The 22,106-nt window shown below is 34.0% G+C and overlaps 1 protein-coding gene across 4 annotated transcripts in view; it reads right to left on the bottom strand.

Annotated features, from left to right (window-relative positions):
- Nucleotides 1–22,106, bottom strand: part of LOC107220836 (5-hydroxytryptamine receptor 1) — a 97,336-nt gene that overhangs the window by 69,997 nt on the left and 5,233 nt on the right. For 2 of the 4 annotated variants that reach the window (XM_046745026.1, XM_015659595.2), the window contains exon 1: nucleotides 17,135–17,245. The exons of 1 other annotated variant lie outside the window; for it this stretch is intronic. The gene's annotated coding sequence lies outside the window, so the exon portion shown is untranslated. Of the gene's footprint in view, nucleotides 1–17,134; nucleotides 17,246–17,279; nucleotides 18,314–22,106 lie in introns of those variants that run through there. One more of the 4 variants, XM_046745028.1, reaches the window with a different exon arrangement.

Genomic DNA, 22,106 nt, shown 5'->3' with positions numbered 1-22,106 from the left:
CGAATGGAGCGGATGAAAGTGATAATAAAAAAAAAAAAAAAAAAAAAAAAAAAAAAAAAAAAAAAAAAAAAAAAAAAAAACAAGAAAAATGAAAGCAGTCAACTTTTCCAGAGAAAAAAATAACAATAAGAAAAAAAATAATAAACCGACACACTTTTCTATGTCCTGTAAAGTTGTCCTCGTAGTTATCTTGCAATCAATCGAAACTGAGGAGGGATAACTTTTTCCAGATAAAAAATGTAGGGGGGGGGGGTGTGGAAATAAAAATTATCGGTCGAAAGCTCTGCCGGCTGTCGAAGAATGGAAAACTTGGATAAAAATTTCACGCCAAGGACAAATGTGCTGGACGGTGCGGAAAAAGAGTTTGGAGAAGAGAAAAGAAAAAAGAAAAGCTTTTACCAAAGGTGATGAAAAGTGTATAAAAAAAAAAAAAAAAAACGTCTGGAAGCTCTTCGGCGATTTTATTCGCGTTCGATAATAGCGAAGAAATCGAATAAAACAACATTCCTAAACGTATATCGTAATTGGAAATGATTCTGAGAAAATTCGAAAAACACAAAACATCGGAATCGGATTGAAAAACAAAAAAAGACAAAAACGCAAAAAGTCTTATCATTTCAACGTTCTGGCTGTAAAACTTGTTCTTGAATTGTTGATATCTTTGCTTCGGATATTAAAATTTGCTGAAATTTATTTCTATCAGCCAGTCAAGACGTTACTTGATTCACGTTCTCCAATTTCGGCGATAATAAAATTCCACGAGAGTTTTCGAACGGTTTTATTCTCTCTTACCAACTTTCGATTAGGACGGTGTAGTCCATTAATTCTTATCGGCTTTGCTCCAAACGTTCGCTCCAGACTTCTCGACTTTTCGCTGCTGTTCGGTGCAAGAGTCTTAGGATCGATACATTATAATGCGCGAGTGGGCAAAGCTGAGAACGAAGCCGTGACTATTTTGTTTGACAAATAGCCGCAATAATCCACCATTTAGGTACTGCAATTTAGCCAAGTGTATGACAATTAATAAGGCAATTCAAGCGGCACGAGGAGTACGATTGGAATGAAAGTGTCCCGACGAAAATGGAGAGAACGTGACCGAACTGGTCAGAATACTAACACGGGTCTGCAACCAAAAAACTGCACGGGGTTTTTTTTTCATACTCTTTCTCGTAGATTTTTACTCGCCGAAACTGGAAAAAATACACTAAAAATTCCATCAAGTCAGGTCTTTTCTTAAATTAATGTTTGTAGTGTTCGTTTGGAGTGAAACTACCGTTTAACTCAAAATCCGATGTCCTATTCTTGATTCTAAAAATCATATGCAAATGTGATTTCTTAATTTCGATTAATACGTATCAAAGCGATACTAAAGAATAAATGTACAAAAACGGAAACGGAAAATGATAAGCGGCAGCGTATTCGGAGAGGTGTCAAAGGGAAGAAGAAAGGATTTCATAAGCAAAAAGAATGAACACGGAATATTAAGTAAATTTCATGAAGAAATTGTTTGTTCAATTTTATAAGAAATTGTTTAGTTCGTTGTTACGAAACGGTGGTTTTTTTCATTATTCTTACTTTTTTTTGTTACACTAATACCTTGTATTTTGCAAAAATACTCCAAGTGATGGAGGGAAATGGAAGTCGTTACTGGATTCAGCACACTCGAAAAACTAAATATTCACCAAAAAACATCCCATGCGGTTGAAATGAAATATTTTTTTGCAAGCCTACGTAATCATCGAATCACGAGATCATTTTACCGAAAAATAGGGCGAACTTCACTTCTTCTCTTTGGTGCTCTCGTATTTTTCATATTCTTCTTCCCTCTCGTTTAAAAGGAACGGGTAAAATAAACCGCTGATCCGAGTTGGCTAACTCTGTATTAAACTTAAAACTTTGGGTTAAACTTTGGCGTAGGAAAGTGTAATAACAGGCTCCAATGAATTAGGCATTTACACGCGGCATTAATTGGAACGAATTTGTATTTTTTTTTTTTTTGTCCTCTCCTTTTTATCGTCTCCGGCAAAGTTTTTTTTTAACAACTTGTAATTGTACGGATTAAACTTATACCCATTTACATTTTTACCCGCGAGACTCAGCGACTTTTTAAACAGCGATACCGGATACAGGACCCATTAGACCATTTTCGGCTACCTTGCTTTGTCCGCTCTTTTGGTGTCAGCGGTTGGATTCAGCCTAATAATCACGACGTGAGGCGAAATAAGCGAATAATTAAACCCTTATCCTGGCTATTTTTGACAAAATTATGTCAAACCCATTTACCGGAAGAGAATACGAACGATTGAAACGCGGCGAAACGTTCCTCCGTATCTCAAACTGTGCAAAAAAGAGGTTTGATAAAAAAAACAATGACGTTATAAAACCCGATCAGAGTTACGGAGGTTGAGCAAAAAGTGAACAATGGTTTTGCAACACGATTCATATTTTTTACCCAATATCCTCGACATCGGATCGCGTTTGTACAACGTTGCCCGGGGAGATGATAATGATTCGTGAAAAGGGCCTTGGTGTGGTGGTTCCTTGTAATTCCCGTAACAACAACAGACCCCGTTTTAGCAGACTGCGGTTATCGATCAAGTCTGTGTTCGAGTTGAGGAGACTGCTGCTCCCGAGTCCTCCAGGATAACGGAGAAGAATTAGAAACAGGAACTTGTACACAGGCTCCTGATAAAGTCCAACGTGTTTCCAGACCCGACATCCATCATCGAATGATTGACCGACCAGTAGCCGGTCCCGCTAATTACATTCCCCATTTAATCAAGTCAGTCCCTAATTCGCGAAAGCAATTTCCTAATAAACTGCAGACCTTGTTTATCATCAGCGCTGCGTGTACCAATTGATGCACTCGAATCGTCTGGAATCAACAGATCGTGGAAAGAGTTCTTGGGCTTGGAATTTTTTTTCTCTCTCTCTCCCCGGGATTACTCGGTACATCGACGTTCCATTTACGGGAATATAGGTACACATAACCTACATAGGTATTCCTTAATTCGCGAAGCGCAAAATACCCAGCGGTAAATTGTCCCAATTAAATGCACGTTCACCAGGGATGCGAAACTATTTCATAAATCATTAGTAATCAGATTAGCTGCAGCAGCAGCATCATCAGATGAAATTCAGAGATGCGTATGAAGATAGATCGGTTTAAACGCGATCGACGTTCAATTAAAAAATATCGTTGATTCATCCCTGCAGAATCGGTCCAGTAAATGTGTATTTTGCATACCGTATCAGGATGGCAAAAATTTCTCTCAAATAAGATTCCCTGACTTTTCCAGTCAAAAAATTCAGGACTTCCCGATCTTTTTCCTTCCATGATTTTAGCCATCTTTCATGACCAAAGATTGTCCCGAAGTTGTTCACCATGGATACATAAATTTGGATGTAAAAAACATATGGCATCGCTTAGTTTCACACGAATAATTAAAAATTAAACGATATACCATGTCCGAAAGTTGGCTCAACCAAATTTGCGAAGTATAGGTGAAGTTTGAAAACGATTTATAAAAAAAAAAGATATTACATTTTTCACTATGGTCCATCATGATTCCTTGACTTTTTCCTGTCTCTTCCCTATTCATCAGGCTGAAGTTGGTAACGTTAATGTACCGATGCATCTTTCTAAAAAGTCGTTATTTCGCAACTTTGGGATTACTTGAAACTTACTAAAATATCAATACAGCATCAGCAAACTGAAATTTTCAAAAATTCACCTTCCTCAGGTATTCTTGGGTGCAAAATAGTAATTTCTCTTTCAAAGTTTCGATCCATTAACGTTACTAACTTCAGCCTCGTGACTATTCCCGGTTTTCGCGGCCTATCGCCACTCTGTGTATCATCTCAGGATAAAATCCTCGACTCCTTGGCCTGTTTGCCGGATCGCAGAATGACTGATACGTCGTCTGCGCGTTACCTCAAAGTTGCCATCACGTCTAATATTATAACCAGAGAATGATTATACTCGTTGTACGGAACTCGTTTTCAAAGGCGAATTGTCATACCAACGCAACAATTACGAACAATTATTAACGCATCCGTTTCTCGTTCCTCATCCTCCATTTGTACACTTGTGTTGCAGCCGTTCTGTCCCCTGCAATTTTCCATCCACATAGTCGCTGAACAATACGTACGGCGGACTATACAGATGCAAACTGCACGTCGAGTATCATCAACAATAAGTACTCTGCATATACTTACCGAGAAAACTGTTACGCAAAGTGATACGTGCAAGAGTGTAATTTACTCGCCTTGTAACTTCGTGACAAACGTACGATTTTCGATCTTCTTGGCACCGGACCTTTAACGCACCCTTGTACAAAGCGGATGTCCGTTAATCACGAGATACGTATTAAGTCCATTTTCAACCCCCTCCTCCCCTGCTTATCGCGTGGATTTTACTTATTAATACGGAAAATTCGTGAGCCGGTTCGGAACATCGTGTTCCTATCAGTACCTATTCTCTATCAATGTATACTCTGTCGATAATTTACCGACCGTAGGTAATAAACTTTTTTGGAAATCGGAACTAAAATTTAACCTCAAATCCACAATCGGTGATTATTGAGAAGATAGGCACCAAAAAATACATGTGATGTTACTCGAGATCCAATGTAATCGATCGTGATCTTTTCAACTTCTTCGTTTCAACGAGATTTTTTTTTTTATTGGTTTTTTTTGTGATTTGTTTTTCGAAATATATTCACAATACTGACAGTAAGAGATTTTTATTTCACTAAGGCTTTGCTAGTGACTAAGGGGTGAGCATTATTTTGAAAAATATCTCTCATTGAAACGAAAATAGTAAACAACAATACTTGGACTTTAATTGTAACCAGTGACAAGTTTGTCTAAAATTTTCTACTGATTATAATATAACAGATAAATCTTGTCCCCGCAGTGTGAGTGATTTTTTTTTTTTTTTAGAACCGTTTTCAATCAGAGAACTTTCCCGCCCTTTTTATCTCGATACAGCTGAGCTGCAGCTGTGTAGAAGAGATGAACTGAGATGATGTGTAATATGTACAGCGTCTGGAGGGACTCCTGACTTATTCATTATTTACGCAAGTTGTAACGCATGCCTGAAGTCGTATAAGAAACACGGAGCATATTCACATTTGTATATTTAAATTTCAAATTTTCACCGACTTTGCATCAACGCGTTGAATACACAATTTTTTTTCTCGATAAAAAATAGGTACAAAGTACTTTTGACATGAGATATTTTTTGCTCATTCATGTGTCGTATCCAGATCCGGGTTCACGTGCATTATGATGCTTGTAAGATATGTGAAACGAAAAGTAAGAAGGTTTCAAAAATTCGCAAAGGGTGAAATACAAGCGCGTTAATGTACACTCGATTGACAGATTACAAGGATTTGACAAAACTTCTAAATATTACAGAGATTTCTAGAGATTTCAAAAGATTACAACAAAATTTCAGAAGATTTCTAAAGATTTCAAATTATTTCAAAAGATTTTGACAGATTTCAAAGATTTCAAAAGACTTCAAAAGATTACAAAATGATTTCAGACGATTTCAGAAGATTTCTAAGGATCTCATTGTCAAGGGATTGCAAGTGATGTCAAAAAATTTCTAATGCTTTTAAGAAATTTCAGAAGATTCAAAAATTACAAAACATTTCAAAGGATTTCGCAAGATTTCCAGAATACAGAAGATTTCTAAGGATTTCAAAAGTTTGTAAATGATTTCGAAAAAATTTCAAGGATTTCAAAAAGTTTTAGAAGATTTCAAAATGTTTCACAGAATTTCAGTGGATTTTTAGAGGTTTCATGAAATTTCAGAAGATTTCAGAGACTCCAATATGTTTCAGTGGATTTGTACAAAATTTCGAGAGACTTGGCAAGATTGACGGAAAGATGTAGATTCACCAGATTTCAAAAGTGATTAACCCTTCGGAACGAAGGATATTTCTTTCGGTATCTAACGGTCGATATATTCTCAAATCCACGTCAAGGCGAAATGATTGAGAACCCTTTTATCCAAGCCGAGGATCTTAGATAAAAGGATACCTCGAATTCGATAATCACGCATGCCTAGATTTCTCGAAACACCGAATGATGCGGCAAAGTATCCATCCGAATCATATCGAAATACCGAAACTCGGAATTATCAGACTTTCAATCACTCGAAACGCTAACGGAACCTAACTTAACGTAACCCAAACCTACCCCAGACTTGTCGAATCGGACGTGATAACGATTCGCGGTAGCGTAAAATGCCTTCGATGGAGTTTCCGAAGAATTAGATTAATGAAAATTGACTAAATTTATCATCGAGACAAATGTTATTATTAAAAATGCAAAACTAGAAAATATTAGAATCGCAATAAAAGGATTAGATCATGTCTATGCTTCGTTCCAAATCGCTTCGAAATTCTTCGACATCTAGCAAAATCCTTCGACTTTACACCAAGTTATATTTTTTTTTAATTTGTCAATTCAATTATACTATTTCTAGACTTTAACATTCAACATTAAACAAGAAACGTTTCAATGAATTCGCAGAAACTAGTCTTTTCTTCTGAACAAAATCGAGCAGTCGTAGAAATGTACAAAATATAATGAATCTGATAAATTTTCAACAATTTTTAAATGCAGCATCAATATTCAAGCATTTTCTTATTAATCCAGTATTTTGTACTTCGGTATTTTAAAAGAGATCTTCGAATCTCGTAAATATAAATTTTCTGCCAAAAACGATCGACCTGACTTTTTCCCTTTATAATAAAAAACGATCTTGAAAATCGTCAAGAGCAAAGATAATGGTGTCAAAAATTGTTTCAAGCTTATGGTTTGCAGTTCGATAAAAAACATGTATAATATATATTTAGCAGCCTCGTCGTGATTTTATTTTCGAGATGAATAATTAAATTTCGTATGTCTTTTAACCCGCAAGAAAATAATAATAATTATAATCAACGTTATCGCTGTATTTGAGAATGTCAGGTACATGTTTTTTTTTTTTTTTTTTAAATCGCAGGAATTCAAGATTCTCCGGCTCGCAATCAGTTATTTAATTCCAGAATTACCATAAACAGGAACTCGCGTTAAATAAATTCGTCGTATCTTAATCAGTGCAATAATATAGCAAACGAAGATAACTCGATTACCTTATTTAATTGGTACAAATTTAAACGACGTTTCTGCAACATTTATAAGCACACGGTACCGTAATCTTTACATTTTACTGTCTAAAGAAAAAATATTCTGCAGTTCGTTGACCTGCGGGAACTTTTTATCCTTATAAAAAATACACACCATAATATATTTCTCTTTTTTTGCTAATTTGACTGTTTCGATGTAATATTATCTCAAGACAACTACGTAATAAACGTAGATGATTTTTACGACTGATGTAATATAAAGCGTGAAGGGGGAAAAAAAAAAAAAAAAAAAAAAAACGTCGCGTGTACGATTTTTCAGAAATTGCATCTCATAGGCGAAAATTCAATTTCCACACGAGTGTAAAATTTACTCGAAAATTTATGTCTATGGGAAAAAGTTTTTAATTGAACAAGAAAAAAAAAAAGAAAAAAAACACACTGCATCGCAAGATTGAAGCAACGTTTTATAATTATTTCGTAAAATTTTGCGACACTTTTTTGCCTCGCCTCGTTTACGTTACAATCGCGAGGATCTGCGAATTCCTGTAAACGCGTAGTAAACAGTGCGAATCTGTATAACCGGTAATTATTCAACGTCCCGCTGAACAAGACGCTTTGTCTCAATTTGTCGAGAGAAACCTTCGGGTAACTTTTTTTTTTTCTCTAATCTTCTACGAACTGAGATTTGGAACAAAAAAAAAAAAAAAGTAAAAAACAAAAAAGTACGAGCTCCTCGTCTCGGAAATCCTTTAAATACGTTGAATTTGAATTTAAAAAAAAAAAAAGAAAAAAATTAAACAACGAAATAAATAATTGCAAATAGTAAGTCTCCTTCAAATTCCGACATATTGCATAAATATCTATCTGCTGAATTGTGGCGAAAACAATTCTTTATTCAAAGAAATTTTTGAACCATTATATTACCGTGCTATGAAATTTACAATCTTAATTTTCACAGACTGAGAGATATTTTTAGTTTCGGTTATCGCTCGGTCCTTGACTATTTTCATTTTTTACCACAATCGACAAAATATAGTTCTAGGTAGAAAATGAAAATTAGTTTTCTAGCCGTTACTTGTTTCGATTTCTTTATTTCTCTCTTCTTCTTTTCTTTTCTTCAGCTCACTCGTCGAGATCACTGGGCATAAATTTGACGATGAGAAAGTTGAACGAGAAGTAAAAAAAAAAAAAAAGAGAAGAACAAATAAATTAAAATTCATTCAAATACGAATGCCGATTCGTTTGGTAAAGAGAATTATCTTGGTAGATACTTGAGATTTTATATTTTTTATTTTTTTATTTCTTACTTTCGGCACCATTTTATATTACTCATCGAACGTAACCGGAGGTGTTATTTCCTTCATTTTTTTTTTTCGCTGTTCATACGTTCAAGTAAACACATGTCTCATCGTATTTGACATGACGGAATAAATAGGTATATGGATAAATATATATGTATATATATTACTTGTCAGCTGTTTCAACAAATCCTTACTATAACATTTTAGTTTTATACTTTATTTGACACCAGCTGTGCAGCTACCGTGACTCAAGTTTCCGTTTTTTTTTTTTCTTTCCCGCAATAGTTTTGGCTCTACTTCGTTGGTTTGCTGATTCAAAAAATTTATCATCACGCAGGATAATATCGATGGAATAACGTAACGATGCAATTTTCGAGCAGTCGGTGTCAAAGGAAAAAAACAAAAAGAGAAGAAGAAGAAGAAGAAGAAGAAGAAGAAGAAGAAGAAGCAAGAAAGAAAGAAAGAAAAGAACTAAATCCTCCAACACTATGTTAAAAATAAATTAAAATTGTTTAGAATTTTGCTACAATTGTTCTGTATTTTTTTCTTTTCTTTCCCGTTTCTGAAGTTTGTAACATTTGTCTTTAAAATTTGACAACGAATAAAATTCGTGGAAAAAACTTGAAGACGTGGTTGTGACGTGGCGAAGTGATTATTAAAAAAAAAAAAAAATAAATAAAAATAAAAAAAAAAAATAAAAAAAATAAAAAATCTATCCAACAGGGATATTTACGGAGTTCGGAAAATCAACGTTTCGGTAGGCAAGAACAACGCCTTTGAGGTTCTCGCTGTCGCTCGAGGTTTGAAATACGCCGTGAATTCGAGGGAAGCTCCGAAGCAAATTTCCCAAATTCTATTTGCGTAAACCTAATAACACCGAAATTCCAATCCCTTGTTCACGAGCCATTCCGCGCGAAAATCGTCAGTCAGCTGTCGAGAAGTTCTGAAAATTATCAGTTATGAGAATCGGATTTCATTTTGTCGAAATTAACTTTCCATTTCACGACTTTTGACGCGTATAAAAATTTACAGCAGAAGAATAGTGATTTCATTTTTATTCTAAACACTGACGTTAAAGCCTTGTTTAAATAAAAAAGTAGAGTAAACCTCAAAAATTGATTTTGCGTCGCAATTACCAAAAAAGTTTCGACAATGGCGCTAAAATTTTTACGCGTACCTCGTTTTTCGCAATCCCAACAATATTCAAACGGTTTTTTTTTTTACCGATACCTGTTTTACTCAATTTTTCTAGTTACTGTAACAAATGAAATTTTTCTCAGTGAAAGCACAAAAATCATTTTTCGAACATTCAATTTAACGGAAGCTGTTTCTTGTTGCTTTTTTCAATTCTCCGTCATTCTGTCGTTGTACAAAATTAGTTTTAAGCGACGTTCGGTTTTTGTGTTTCTCAATGCCACAAAAATCGTACAAAAGAAAAAAAAAGAAGAATCCTCTGTATCATAAAAATTTGGCATTTTCGATACCTCGAACATGTTTGATTGTACGAACAATATTAGAAATAGATCGAATTGTGAACCGATACACCAAAAAAATCGTCCAAATAAGAGAACGTATTTGTCGAATGTCCCCTCAATTCAAATATCTTATCGTATAACTCTTATAATTCAGTTATCGCCTTCTCTCTTATGCTTTATCTTTGTAACCGGGTAAAGATATTCCCGCTGTAACGATCTCTATACTAATTATTACATAAACCCAGATTGGCTATTAAGAAAGATCGAGAATTTCAATGTAATCCATAAAAACATATTTTTACAGAATTCCTATACTTAAACAGAAAAAATGAACTCGATCTCTGTTTATATATATATATGAAAAAGTTGCATAATTATTACCACAGCATCGATATGTATTCCGAAGAGTGGATAATTATATATCAATAAACATACGTGATAAACAATTCCGATAAGATCGTACAAATGCAGTTCGGTAAGAAAATTATCACCGTTAGGATCGATTTTACAGACTGTGAGCAAGATTGTTGTGCAATTGAGAAGAATAAAAAATAAAAAAATGTACTGTCCCCGAGTTTGTAATTATACTTATTATTATACATGCCTAATGAATTTATTAGAAAATTTTATACCCACTGTGTAATTTATTAAATTTGTTAGAGTTGCCGGTAAATTGTTATATGTATTTTTTTTTGTTCAAATTTCTTTTACCCACATAGAAAAACAACGGTTATTATTCAAATATTGTTCGTGAGTCGAAAAAATGTGTGACGAGCAAACCAATCAGTGCAATTAAAATTCCCCCGTTAAACAAGTAGTTCGTTTCGATTTATTACATCACTTCGCTCTATCATCGGTCTAAATAAGACCTCAAAGTCGGTTCCTTGATACCTCATTTTTCATATTGTGACCCGCACGAGCGACGAGAAAGAAGGAAGAGAAGAGAGAAAAAAAAAAAAAAAACATGTAAATTCCAATCGACAAGTAATTTTGCCAAACATATGTAAAATTTGGACAACTGTAACAAATCTCCGCGGTTGAATACATTTATTCAATTCCAATGATATCGAAATAGCAACGTTGTAAAACTTTTCTGTCGTACTATTCATATTCGATAGTTGATCTAACGATTGCACGGAAACAGGTTTTTAAACAGGATCTTACATGTTCACATTATTTTTATTGATAACGTGATGTTTATTTTTTCGTAGCGAAATGGCCGAGAAGACAAGAAAAAAAAAAAACAACAACAATAATAATAATAATATTTTAATATACATTTTGATAAAGTTTACAGTGAAACAAGTGTAGATAAATAATTATTTTAGTTTAACGATTCGAACGAACGATCGTTTTTTTTTTTTTTTTCATGAGGCAAAAAAAAAGTGGATTCACAATGTGCGAAACATTTGCTACTTGTAGAATACATGGGGCATTCCGTGTCGAATTTCCCGATTGTGAGACGAAAATTTTTTTTCTCCCTTTCGTATTTCTACCCGACTCTCGAGTTGCGGTGAAAATATTTTTTCAAACGAAATGTAGAGGAGGATGAAGAGAAAAAAAAGAAAACGAAAACAAGGAAAAAAATAAACAACGATCGTTAGAAACAGAACAACATTATCTCTATTATATTGTTAATGACGAGTATTTTTCACAATCTTCGAAACGACAAATTTAACTTGTTTATTAAAGTTTGATTTATCACAGAGCTTCAATTGCTGTATAACTTTTTTTTCATTCGGTCGCACGGCTCGTAATAAAAATGGGAAGATAGGAAAAAGAGAAAAAAAAAAGAGAAAAAAAGAACGCAGTTCAAATTTTTTCTAGTTATGTAAACGATAAATTCATTTTTTACTGAAAAAATCATTGTCTTATTAATATTAATAATCCTTTTTGAACAATTAACACGAAGAATTCATTGTCAAATAAAATAAGCTATTCGTATAATTAGAAAAATGAAACAAGCGTTAAGATTTTGACGTTAAAAGAAATCCATTTGACAATTTACCAATCAGTCTAAAAATTTTTTTTAATAACCAAGCTTTATCGTTTAAAAATTTGGGATTTTTCAACTATGTTTAAATTTCTATCGCGTCACGTGACCAAGTGAAAGAAAAAAAACAAATGAAAAAGGTACGATCAAAACCGTCGACTAACGTGTTTCACGAGTCGAGAAATTCCCACGAAACGATCCTGAAATACTTTATAAAGTTTCGGGATTTGGTGTAATGGGAAATTTAATCAAACCCCCGGTAATAAGATTTGATAACCGTCACGTGTTATAAAACCAGGTAACCACAAAATTTTGGGTTTTGAACAGGTACGAGAAATTTTACGACAGGTGTAAAATATCGCGTGCGAAATTGAAATAATTGCGAAATCTGTTAATTGCATGCCTAAATTCAATCAACGATTAATCTCCGTTAATAAGTAAACTTGATACTTTAATTACAGACCGAAAATTTTAACATCTCAGCTTCAACAGCTTCGTGATTCATCTGGCCGAAGTTCAGACGCAAAATTACTAAATTATATTTATAATTATAAAATATTTTGCGCACAACAATAGAAAGACGAGTTAATCGATCATCGATCATTTTATTTTCTACTTAATTTATGATTTTTCAGTCGTTATTAAACGAACTTTAGTCAACTGTGAGACGAAATTGTCGAAACATTAACGGAATAAATTATTATTAACACGTCAAATAATACAAAATCAGATAGAAATTAATTGATTGTCGCATCAGGATTTTTCGTTTATTACAGAAATAAGTTCGATTGAAATGAAATTTTAATAATACATGTAACATGTACTTTTGTTTTTTGTAACACTTTTCTTGAAAATTTTTCTTGAAAATTAATTGAATGACATGATTTTATAACGGTTTAAATGCATTAGAAAGAAAAAAACATGGTACTTTCTTACACGATTTTAACTTCAACCTCGAATAACTTTCGAAAGAGTTTAGTTACGGAAAAATTATACGAAAGCGTTTTTGCAGAGCATTGAATTTGCTACAAATATTTATTGACACTGCCTCGTTACCGAGCTACAAAAGTTCAGAAATAACTAAAACTATTCGCTCGTGTTAATTAAATGGAAAAAAGGAAAATCGCCGCCAGAAAGAACTAAATATTAATATCAAGGGTTTAAATTGTAACGTATTATTTCCTCTTCTTACGTGTGATGTTGAGAAAAAAATATTCGATTTCTTTTTATAACAATTCTAATATATATGCGTGAAAGAAAATCTTTTTATCGGTTTTTATCGTCTCCCGGTGATAATACAAACGATACAATGATAATAATGAGAAGACTACCAAGTTAAACACCTGCCTAATATTCGCGATAGAATTTCAGTAAAGCTTAGATATTATTTGCAACAATATCGCGCAGCGATTCTTTCGCTGTCACAGCTCATGATATTTCGAGAGAGTGACGGATGGATGGAACATATATCGTTATATCGACGATAATCATCGCTGTAATCATCATACGAGAGTTTGCGGCGAGACATCAATTGCTTCCGTTAACGCTCTTGTGCCAATCACTCAAATAATCTTATCGCACAAATACAAAGGTGGGCATGTGAGCGGAGAACAAGAAAAATAAAAAAAATAAAAAAGTCTCAACGAGTTTGTTTGTTTGATTAAAACTGATTAAAAATCAAGGCTTCCGTACATTGTTTTACACCTAATTTTACACACTCTGATTATGATTTTATATTATTATTATTACGCGTGTGTGTGTGTGTGTGTGTGTCTGTGTCACTGAGAGAAATTTTTAGTCTCGGTTACCGCTCGGTCCTTAATTATTTTCATTTTTTACCACTATCAACTTGTATCAACTTTACCTTTACATTAGTTTTCACAATCAAAAATCTAACGCTGCATTTTGTAATTCGTTCAACCGATGATAGTCGCGATAAATTATTCATTGTACAACGTTTCCGTTGTACTTTCGATCGCTTGTATATACACGCGTATTTGTTGTACTATTTTTTCTTTATTTTCATTTTTATTTTTTTATTTTTTTTTTTTTTTCTATCGATGATTTATGGCGGACAGGTGGCGAATATTAACCGACGATCGATTTGGCCACGTTATTTATATCGATAGGTACGTGTTTATCGGATTATAACGACAATTCGGAATTCCACAAGTATTCGTTTTATACACGCGTATTCGAAATTCGCGCTTGAGTGAAGTCTGCGTGATTGACCGTTCTGCAATTTGTCAGTCGGAGGAGTCAATTAAGGAACGATCGATAATATAATTGATGATCAAGATTTTGATTGAATTTGGTGAAAAACTCGCGGGGATAGTACGGATGATCGAATGAAAATGAAAAAAACAAAAGAAACACAAAGGCGAGGCAAAATTGGGATTCCGGTGTAAAGACGAGAATTAAATTCACGTTTTATCTTGATTATGATTTACTGAATTTCAGTCAACGCTGGAAGTTGCAAAATAGATAACGAATTTTTTTTAAAAATGCATCGTCATACGAAATTCCACCTCAGTTCAAATTGAATGGGAGAAATAAAAAGGGTGTAACTGCGATTGTATTTTTTTTTTTTTTTTGGAAAAATTGAGAAAATTGTCATTTTGATTTTTCTTTTTCTTTTAACGGCGTTTAAAGTCTTTTATAATCCTAATCTTCGATTTGCGAATTCTCTGTGTCAGTGAACCCTTTGAGTGACAGGTTCTTGTGCTGTGTCAAATTTTATAACAAGTTGGTATCGCGCGGTTTTTGGGTGTCGCTGATTAAGAATCTGGAATCATATTTCAATAATTCAACTGATTTTGACGATTTTTTTTCAATCAATTTGTTCCAAACGATAATAATTTACATTGTATCGCAATAATTACTCTCGGGCATTGAAAACAAAAAATTGACACGCTATCAGAAATAGCAAAAAACCGCAAAGAAATAAGTCTTAAAAATTTCTTAAAATATACAAAATAAAAAAAAAAAATGATATAAGAATAATTACCACTATGACTCAAAGGGTTAAATTACATTCCAGCGAAATGATAATTACAAATAAAAGTCGTTACCTAGGATAATGAAATCCAAAAAAAGATTTCAAAATAAAACAAAGCACTTGATATTCAATTTACAATGTATGCACAGGAAAGGCTCGTCTGTTTTATAATGCGGATTTTGTGTAATGAACTTGGACGAAAATTGTTTCGTTCGGCTTACATTACTTGTCACGATGTTTATTTATCTTTTCTCCAACGAGCGGTTGGCAGTCTTCGAGCAATTGAACCACGCTTTCCGTTGCTACATCTGCAACTCTTTACTTATACTCGAGCCAGGCTCTAACAATTTTAACACGCTCTAAACCCGCGTCACGCCTTTCGAGCTTTTTTTTTTTTATAATCAAGAGAAAAGGGAAAAAGAGAGAGAGAAATTAAAAAAAAAGATCTTTTTGGTGATTTAATTTTTGGTTATGATATAAGTGAATAACGACGAATCAAATATCTCAACGGGGTGAACGAAATAACGAATTTTTTAATAATAAAAGTCAAGATATCAGCCGTTTGAAAACAGGTTTTATAATTATAAACTTCAAAGTTATTCAACTCCGGTATTTCTTTATCCGATTCTCATACTTTTCGAATTATTTTCTTTACTTTAAGGATTTCTCGAAATTGCCCGAATCAATTTGACGAATTTGAATCAATTCGTGCAATGCATAAAAATATATCTACATTTGTATAATTACACATTTTTCGAGTTATAATTCCACTAATTCTAACCTGAGATTTCCCGAAAATTGGACAATTTCTCCAAAATTTTGTCAGTGAACAAAATAAGCCCGAAAAACTTCAGAATCGGACGAAAAAAAAGGAGGAAAAAAACCAAAGAAAAAAAAAAGGGTGCAACACAATTTTGAACGTTCTAATCTGCACAAATTCATTTCCCAAATTGTCAACATCTTAGCTTGTGCGATTCGAGTTTGGTAAAATAATCATTTTCACGTTGCAGCAGAGACCTCGTTTCATTCGTATTATTAACAATCGACACGTTTTCGTTGTTTTTCTTTTTTTTTTTTACTATACTTCTAACAATCTTTCAGCAACGCAACATTATTTTTAACCATCCTCGATTAGCTTGACTTTGAAAATCGAACTTCCGTGCAACTTTTACTCCATCGATTAACCGCTTGATCACAACAATTCTTCCACAACCTCCTCCTCGATTATTACAGAAACGGCAGAATGCGTTCGGTATTTAAACGGCGTACGAGACGCGCCCAGAGTGCTAAAATTTTGTCGTAAAAACCGGCCTACAGATATATTAGGTACCTACAGCGAAAGCATATATATATATATATATATATATATATATAAATATATGCGTTCTCTTAAATATTGACCAAAACTTCACAAGGCTAACTTCATAATCATTCGTTCATCAATTCGTTCACTTTTCTTTCGATCAATAGCGTCAGCGAATTTTCCTTACATCGTTTTAACTATTTGCCACCAATGATAGCTCAGATTAATTTCTAGGCGGACAGAAATTTTTAGTTCCGGTTGCCGCTCAGTCCTTAATTATTTTCATTTTTTTACCACGATCGAAAAATATAGTTCCAGGTAGAAAATGAAAATTAGTTTTCTAGCCGTTACCGGAAAGTCTAGCATCCGTTGCTATTCTTTCTCATTACGATCGCTGTTGCTAGATTTTCTTGCAACTAGTTTTGCAAGTTGTTTTACTCAATTTTTCTACTTAATATATAAGAAATGAAATTTTTCTCAGTGTAAATAGATATTTCTTACTTAAATCCTTTTCATTTCTTATTCGGTTTTCTGCATAAAGATATCATGTTTGGACCGAGAAAATGCAGTTTAAATTTTTCAAATTTTAGTTTTTCAACACACACTTATCCGGTCCCTACTTATAAAATTTCTTCGTTCAGTTCCCTTTATTTCCCTCGCCTCGAATTCGTTCCGACCAATTGAAGTGTCCAATTAAGTGAATCGCGGTGCGGAGCAAGAGAAGGAGAAAAAAAAAATGCCGATAATTGTGGTAAAACACCGATTAAATGTCTGCAATTTGCTGGATAATGCCCGTATACGAATCTCGTTTAAAAATTTTTCACTTTTTATTTTCTTCACATCACAATTACAATCCTTGAAATTGGACTAAGAAAAGAAACTACAACTTTGTGTATTGTAAATATTATAATCAACTCACCGTTCGAACGTGTTTATGTTCTTCCTCTTCGTAAATTTCCTGTATACATGTACAATATTACCAAAAGAGTAACTTCACTTGTTTAATTATAAAAAAAAACAAAAGAACAAAAAAAAAAAAAAAAAAAACAACACGTATTAAATACCGTTAGTCGTTTTATAATTGCTGCGGTGAGTCGTGTAATTTTTAACTACAAATACAACTGTCGTTTTTCACACTCGTTTACTTGGAAAAAAAATTCCGACACATGTGGGTAAGCATACGTATAATAATGAACCTCGAACTGCGTTAAATATATTTTAATAATTGTGGTAGAAAAAAAAAAAAAACTTATCGATACTTCATTTGTCAATCCGAGCATCTGATCCTCTTATATTCTCAGTGACGAATATAATCGACCTGTAATTGCAGACGTTGCACGTAATTTAGAAATTTTTGGTTTTTTTTTTTTTTTCTTACAACGAACTTTTTTTCTACAGTATCGTTTATTTATTGTTATTTTTTATTTATTTTTTTTTTTTTTAAATTATTATTATGATTATTGTTATTATTATTGTTGTCGTCGTTGTTGTTGCTGCAGATGTTATCACTGAACCATGTTTATTGCGAGGGGGGGTGGGGGGGTGGGGGGGGGGGGGGCGTCGAGGTTTTCGTTTCGTTTTTTCCGATGATTTGTTAAATCCGTTTGACTTTACGACAATTACCTCGGTACGAGTTTATACCGTGACTCGTTCGGATTACGCGGCGCGATAAGACGCGTCAAATCGACGCATCCGCAGCTTCAACGACGGCCGTCGTACGACTAGCAGAGGTGGTGTACCAAAGTTGTCCGATACCAGTCGTTTCGAACCACCGGCGCAAGCGCCGGACCGATAAACTATTGCCCGACGCCGACCGCCGGTCCCAGGTTTCCGCACCTGAGGGTGTCCGAGAATTGATACCGTGTGCCATGCGACGCCCGGTAACAGCACCTGACCTCTTACATCGACCCTGAATTTTCCTGCCTTAACTATTCTCCTCGTATCCCTTAAATTCGTTCATCTATTCGACGGCCTATCCACTATTTTTCATTCCCAAACACGGCTCTTTGCCCTTTTTTCATATTCACCGTTTTGAATTTCCCGCCTAACGCGAAATTAACTGCGCGAATAAGAGGAGTTGAGTATCTGCAAGATTTTATCAAACCCGTGCTTCATTTGATTCGAACTAAAGGTTTCTTTGCCCCTTTTTCAATTGAGACCGTTTGAATTTCCCGCCTATCGTGAATTAACTGCGTAAAAAGAGTCGTTGAGTAGTTTAAAAATTTTATCCAACCACTGCTTCGTTAGATTCGAACTCTGTAAGGCAGTGGATAAGTTGGCTCAATTTTTTTTTTTTTTTTTTTTCCACAGGTTTGATCGATCTGTTCTAATAAACATAAACGAAGGATGCCATGAACCTCATTTTTTTTTTCAGAAAATATTGCTTTCCCTTTTTCGATTGGACGGTTTGAATTTCCCGCCTATGGCGAATTAACTCCATCAAAATTTGTCGCGTATCTAGATTTTACCTAACCCTTGCCTTGTTTCATTGCAGCTGTGTTAACCTAAACGAAGAATGATATGAACCTTAATTCTTTCCAGCAACACTTGATTTCCCTTCTCATTTCTTACAACTAGACCCGGATTTTTCTTGAAAATTACAAGAAAGAACATATTAGGAAAGACTTTCTTTTTTTTTTTGCAAAACTCATCGGTCATAGAATTTTAATATCAAGAGTTGGACACTTTCTAAACTGTATGACGTCCTCTCAAATCTTGTGCAGTAAAAATAATTCAAATAATAATACAGATAGTCTTCCGTTGCGTGATGTTGGTTATTTTTAGAATGGACAAATAGCTCAGATGTAGATAAGAAAAAAAGGAAAATTGGATCCCAAGGAGTTTTCGACTTCCATGCGAACCGGCACCGGTTGGATCATTGCTAGACGATAACAGAGATGATGTCCAGAATATTTACTTTTAGCGTTTTTCAAGTCTAACAATAAGCGCCAAAGATTTCTGTAAGATTTCGCGAAAGCACTGATATTTGTGAAGTTTACGACTAAATACGAAATGATTTACGAAATGTAGGCAATCGATAGATTCTGAAAAAAAAAAAAAAAAAGAACGGAGGATAATCAACGTTCGGACGTAAAAAATGGCTAAAAAATTACGGAAATAATAGATCTCGGTTAAAGTTATTAAAAATAACTACGTTATAAGCATTTGTAAAATATTACACATACGTAAGCAAATTGAAGCGGCAACGGGAAAATCAATATTTCCGCCGTCGACACACTTGCGATATTCTATTTTTTCCCGTTATACGTACGAACGATCAACATTCCCAAACTAACAATTCATCGAACGTTATTTCACCCGCCTGCAAACAAATTAATTACTACGCATAAGAATAGTTTAGTTACAATTTCACCCTCGACGAGAGCTTGATGGTTATGCGAGGAATTTGCTGTTTCGAGAAAAAAAAAAAAAAAAAAAACTATTCCACCATCACGTGTAAATTTCGTGTCAATTACGTTATCATCATGGATATTATGCAACCCGTGGTTATTATTCCACAGAGCATGAAATCAGACGAGAAAATAAACCGTTCCAGCAATCCTTCACGATTTAGTAAAAATCGCGGATCCGACGAACGCCGACTGATCTACTTTTTTCTTTTTTTTTTTACCCATCAAAGAGAAAAAAAGTGTTGATTTTTAAAAAAAACAACGAGATAATTAATCGTTCGATAAACTTTCGGGGAGTGTGTAGAAATTTCGAACAGTTGTACACGTTCAATTCGTTTCTATTGCGGGGCAATTTGATACGCGAAGTGTGCGTTGTTCGTCTGACGATGAAACTTTGAATTTAGCGTGGAAACACTTTACACGTAACCCATCTTTTTTTTCTTTTTCCAACTAAAATTAACCACACGCGTTGTTAATCGCGTGGAATTAATCATCGTGCATGTGTATACTTGTACCAACGGAACGAGATCTGCCAAAGTGTTGGCTCGTGATTGCACAGAGTTCAAGTCTTTACAGATATAACCACGTCGCACCTTGCTCCGTGAGAATACTAGAACGAACAAGTCTCTCGAGTAGCGAGAGATACATTATGTATATTGCGTATAATCGGGGTACAACTGTCGCGACAATTTGTCGACATTTTGTTTAATTTCATACGCGCGGTGTGATTAAGCTCCGGTTTACCGCTATTTGGTAAAAGTTTAGTCGTTGTGTACACTGACATCGATAACGTGACAATTAAGCGGCATGAAATTCAGGGAAGAGGATTTTTGCTCTGACGAACAGGCGAACGATACGAAAAAATCAACGATGATAAACTCCTGTTTTACCTACGAAACTGCAGTTTAGCGACTTGATCGTTTTCAGAAGACAACGTTGCGTGTAATTTATCTTAATTCTCTTCTCTATCTTATTCCCTACAGCGTGAATTCCTAACGACTGCACGATCTGTCGTCTGCTAAAATTTAATACGCACGCGCTAAAATCCGAGAGCAACTGTTTATCAATCACACTATCAAAATAGTATAATTAATTTGAATTTTTATAACATTGGAACGGTTCATCGTAACAGCAATCTGAAAAAAGAGATTTTTAGTAAATTTCACGCTCTACAAAAAACGTCTGAAGATCAAAGTTCCTCGGATCAACCGTTTCAAAGATATCAGCGATCAAAAATAACACTAATCAATAATTTCAAATATTTTCCAATAAAAGTACAAAAAAATATCATATGCCATATTTATATTATTTTTTGTGTAAAATTACTCTATTTCTGTTGACCTGAGACTGTAAACTTTTTTTTTTTTTTTACTAATTAATTCAATACTTGACTCACAAAAAGCACAAAAATCATTTATGAGATATTTTTAACCTTTGTATTTATGTATTTGTGCTTTTGGTGAGTTAAGTATTGAATTGATTAGCAAAAAAAAAAAAGTTTACAGTCTCAGGTCAACAGAAATAGAGTAATTTTACATAAAAAATAATATAAATATGGCATATGATAATTTTTTGTACTTTTGTTGAAAAATATTTGAAATTATTGATTAGTGTTATTTTTGATCGCTGATATCTTTGAAACGGTTGATCCGAGGAACTTTGATCTTCAGACGTTTTTCGTAGAGCGTGAAATTTCCTAAAAATCTCTTTTTTCAGATTGTTGTTACGATGAACCGTTCCGATGTTATAAAAATTCAAAAATGAAAAAAAAAATTTCCCGTGTCATTTAAATGGAAGATAAAGAAATGGATAGAGGCAAACATTCCTATTGATATTAAGAGCTCGTATTGGCGCCAAAATTTTTGTTTTTAGATATACTATCAATTTTTGGACACCATAAGAAAAAAAAAAAAAAATTCCGTCTTTTTTCGAAACACCCTAATACACACATTTATTACAACCGCTTTATTTTCGCTATTTTGAATACCTCCGGATATTCGAAAAATCGTCTTAGATCTGACCGGTTAGCCTCCAGCAGATATTTCTTTCTTGTCTCGTATTGTCACTTGTACGTTATCATTTTTTTTCCTCGACATGAATTCCACTGTTTGCGCAGTCTTTTTGAGCGAGAATGAAACAGCGATGGTACAGGTATACCGAAATGTTGTGTCTTTATACCTACCATGTTTGTGCATTGCTGTGTACGTCGAGCGTTTCGCTAATTACTCTCCGGCAACACAATTGAAACTTGGAATTATTAATATTTTATTTTCACGGTATTATAAAAAACAGCTTTTTCCTTTATTTGGTCAGCTTATTTCCAACTTTATTACACGTGCACTCGAGAAATAATTACTAAAATAAGAAAATCTTCAAGAGTCAGCTAATTCTCTCCTTTAAATTTCAAACAATAATTAACAATTTATCCAGCCATTTTAATTTTTTCAAGGTTTCTTTTTTCTCGTTAAATTGACCCAAGCT

The sequence above is a fragment of the Neodiprion lecontei genome, chromosome 7 (genome assembly GCF_021901455.1).
Source record: "Neodiprion lecontei isolate iyNeoLeco1 chromosome 7, iyNeoLeco1.1, whole genome shotgun sequence".
Classification (NCBI taxonomy): Eukaryota; Metazoa; Arthropoda; class Insecta; order Hymenoptera; family Diprionidae; genus Neodiprion; species Neodiprion lecontei.
The sequence above is the reverse complement of the archived record's forward strand: the minus strand, read 5'-3'. Positions and strand labels throughout refer to the sequence as shown.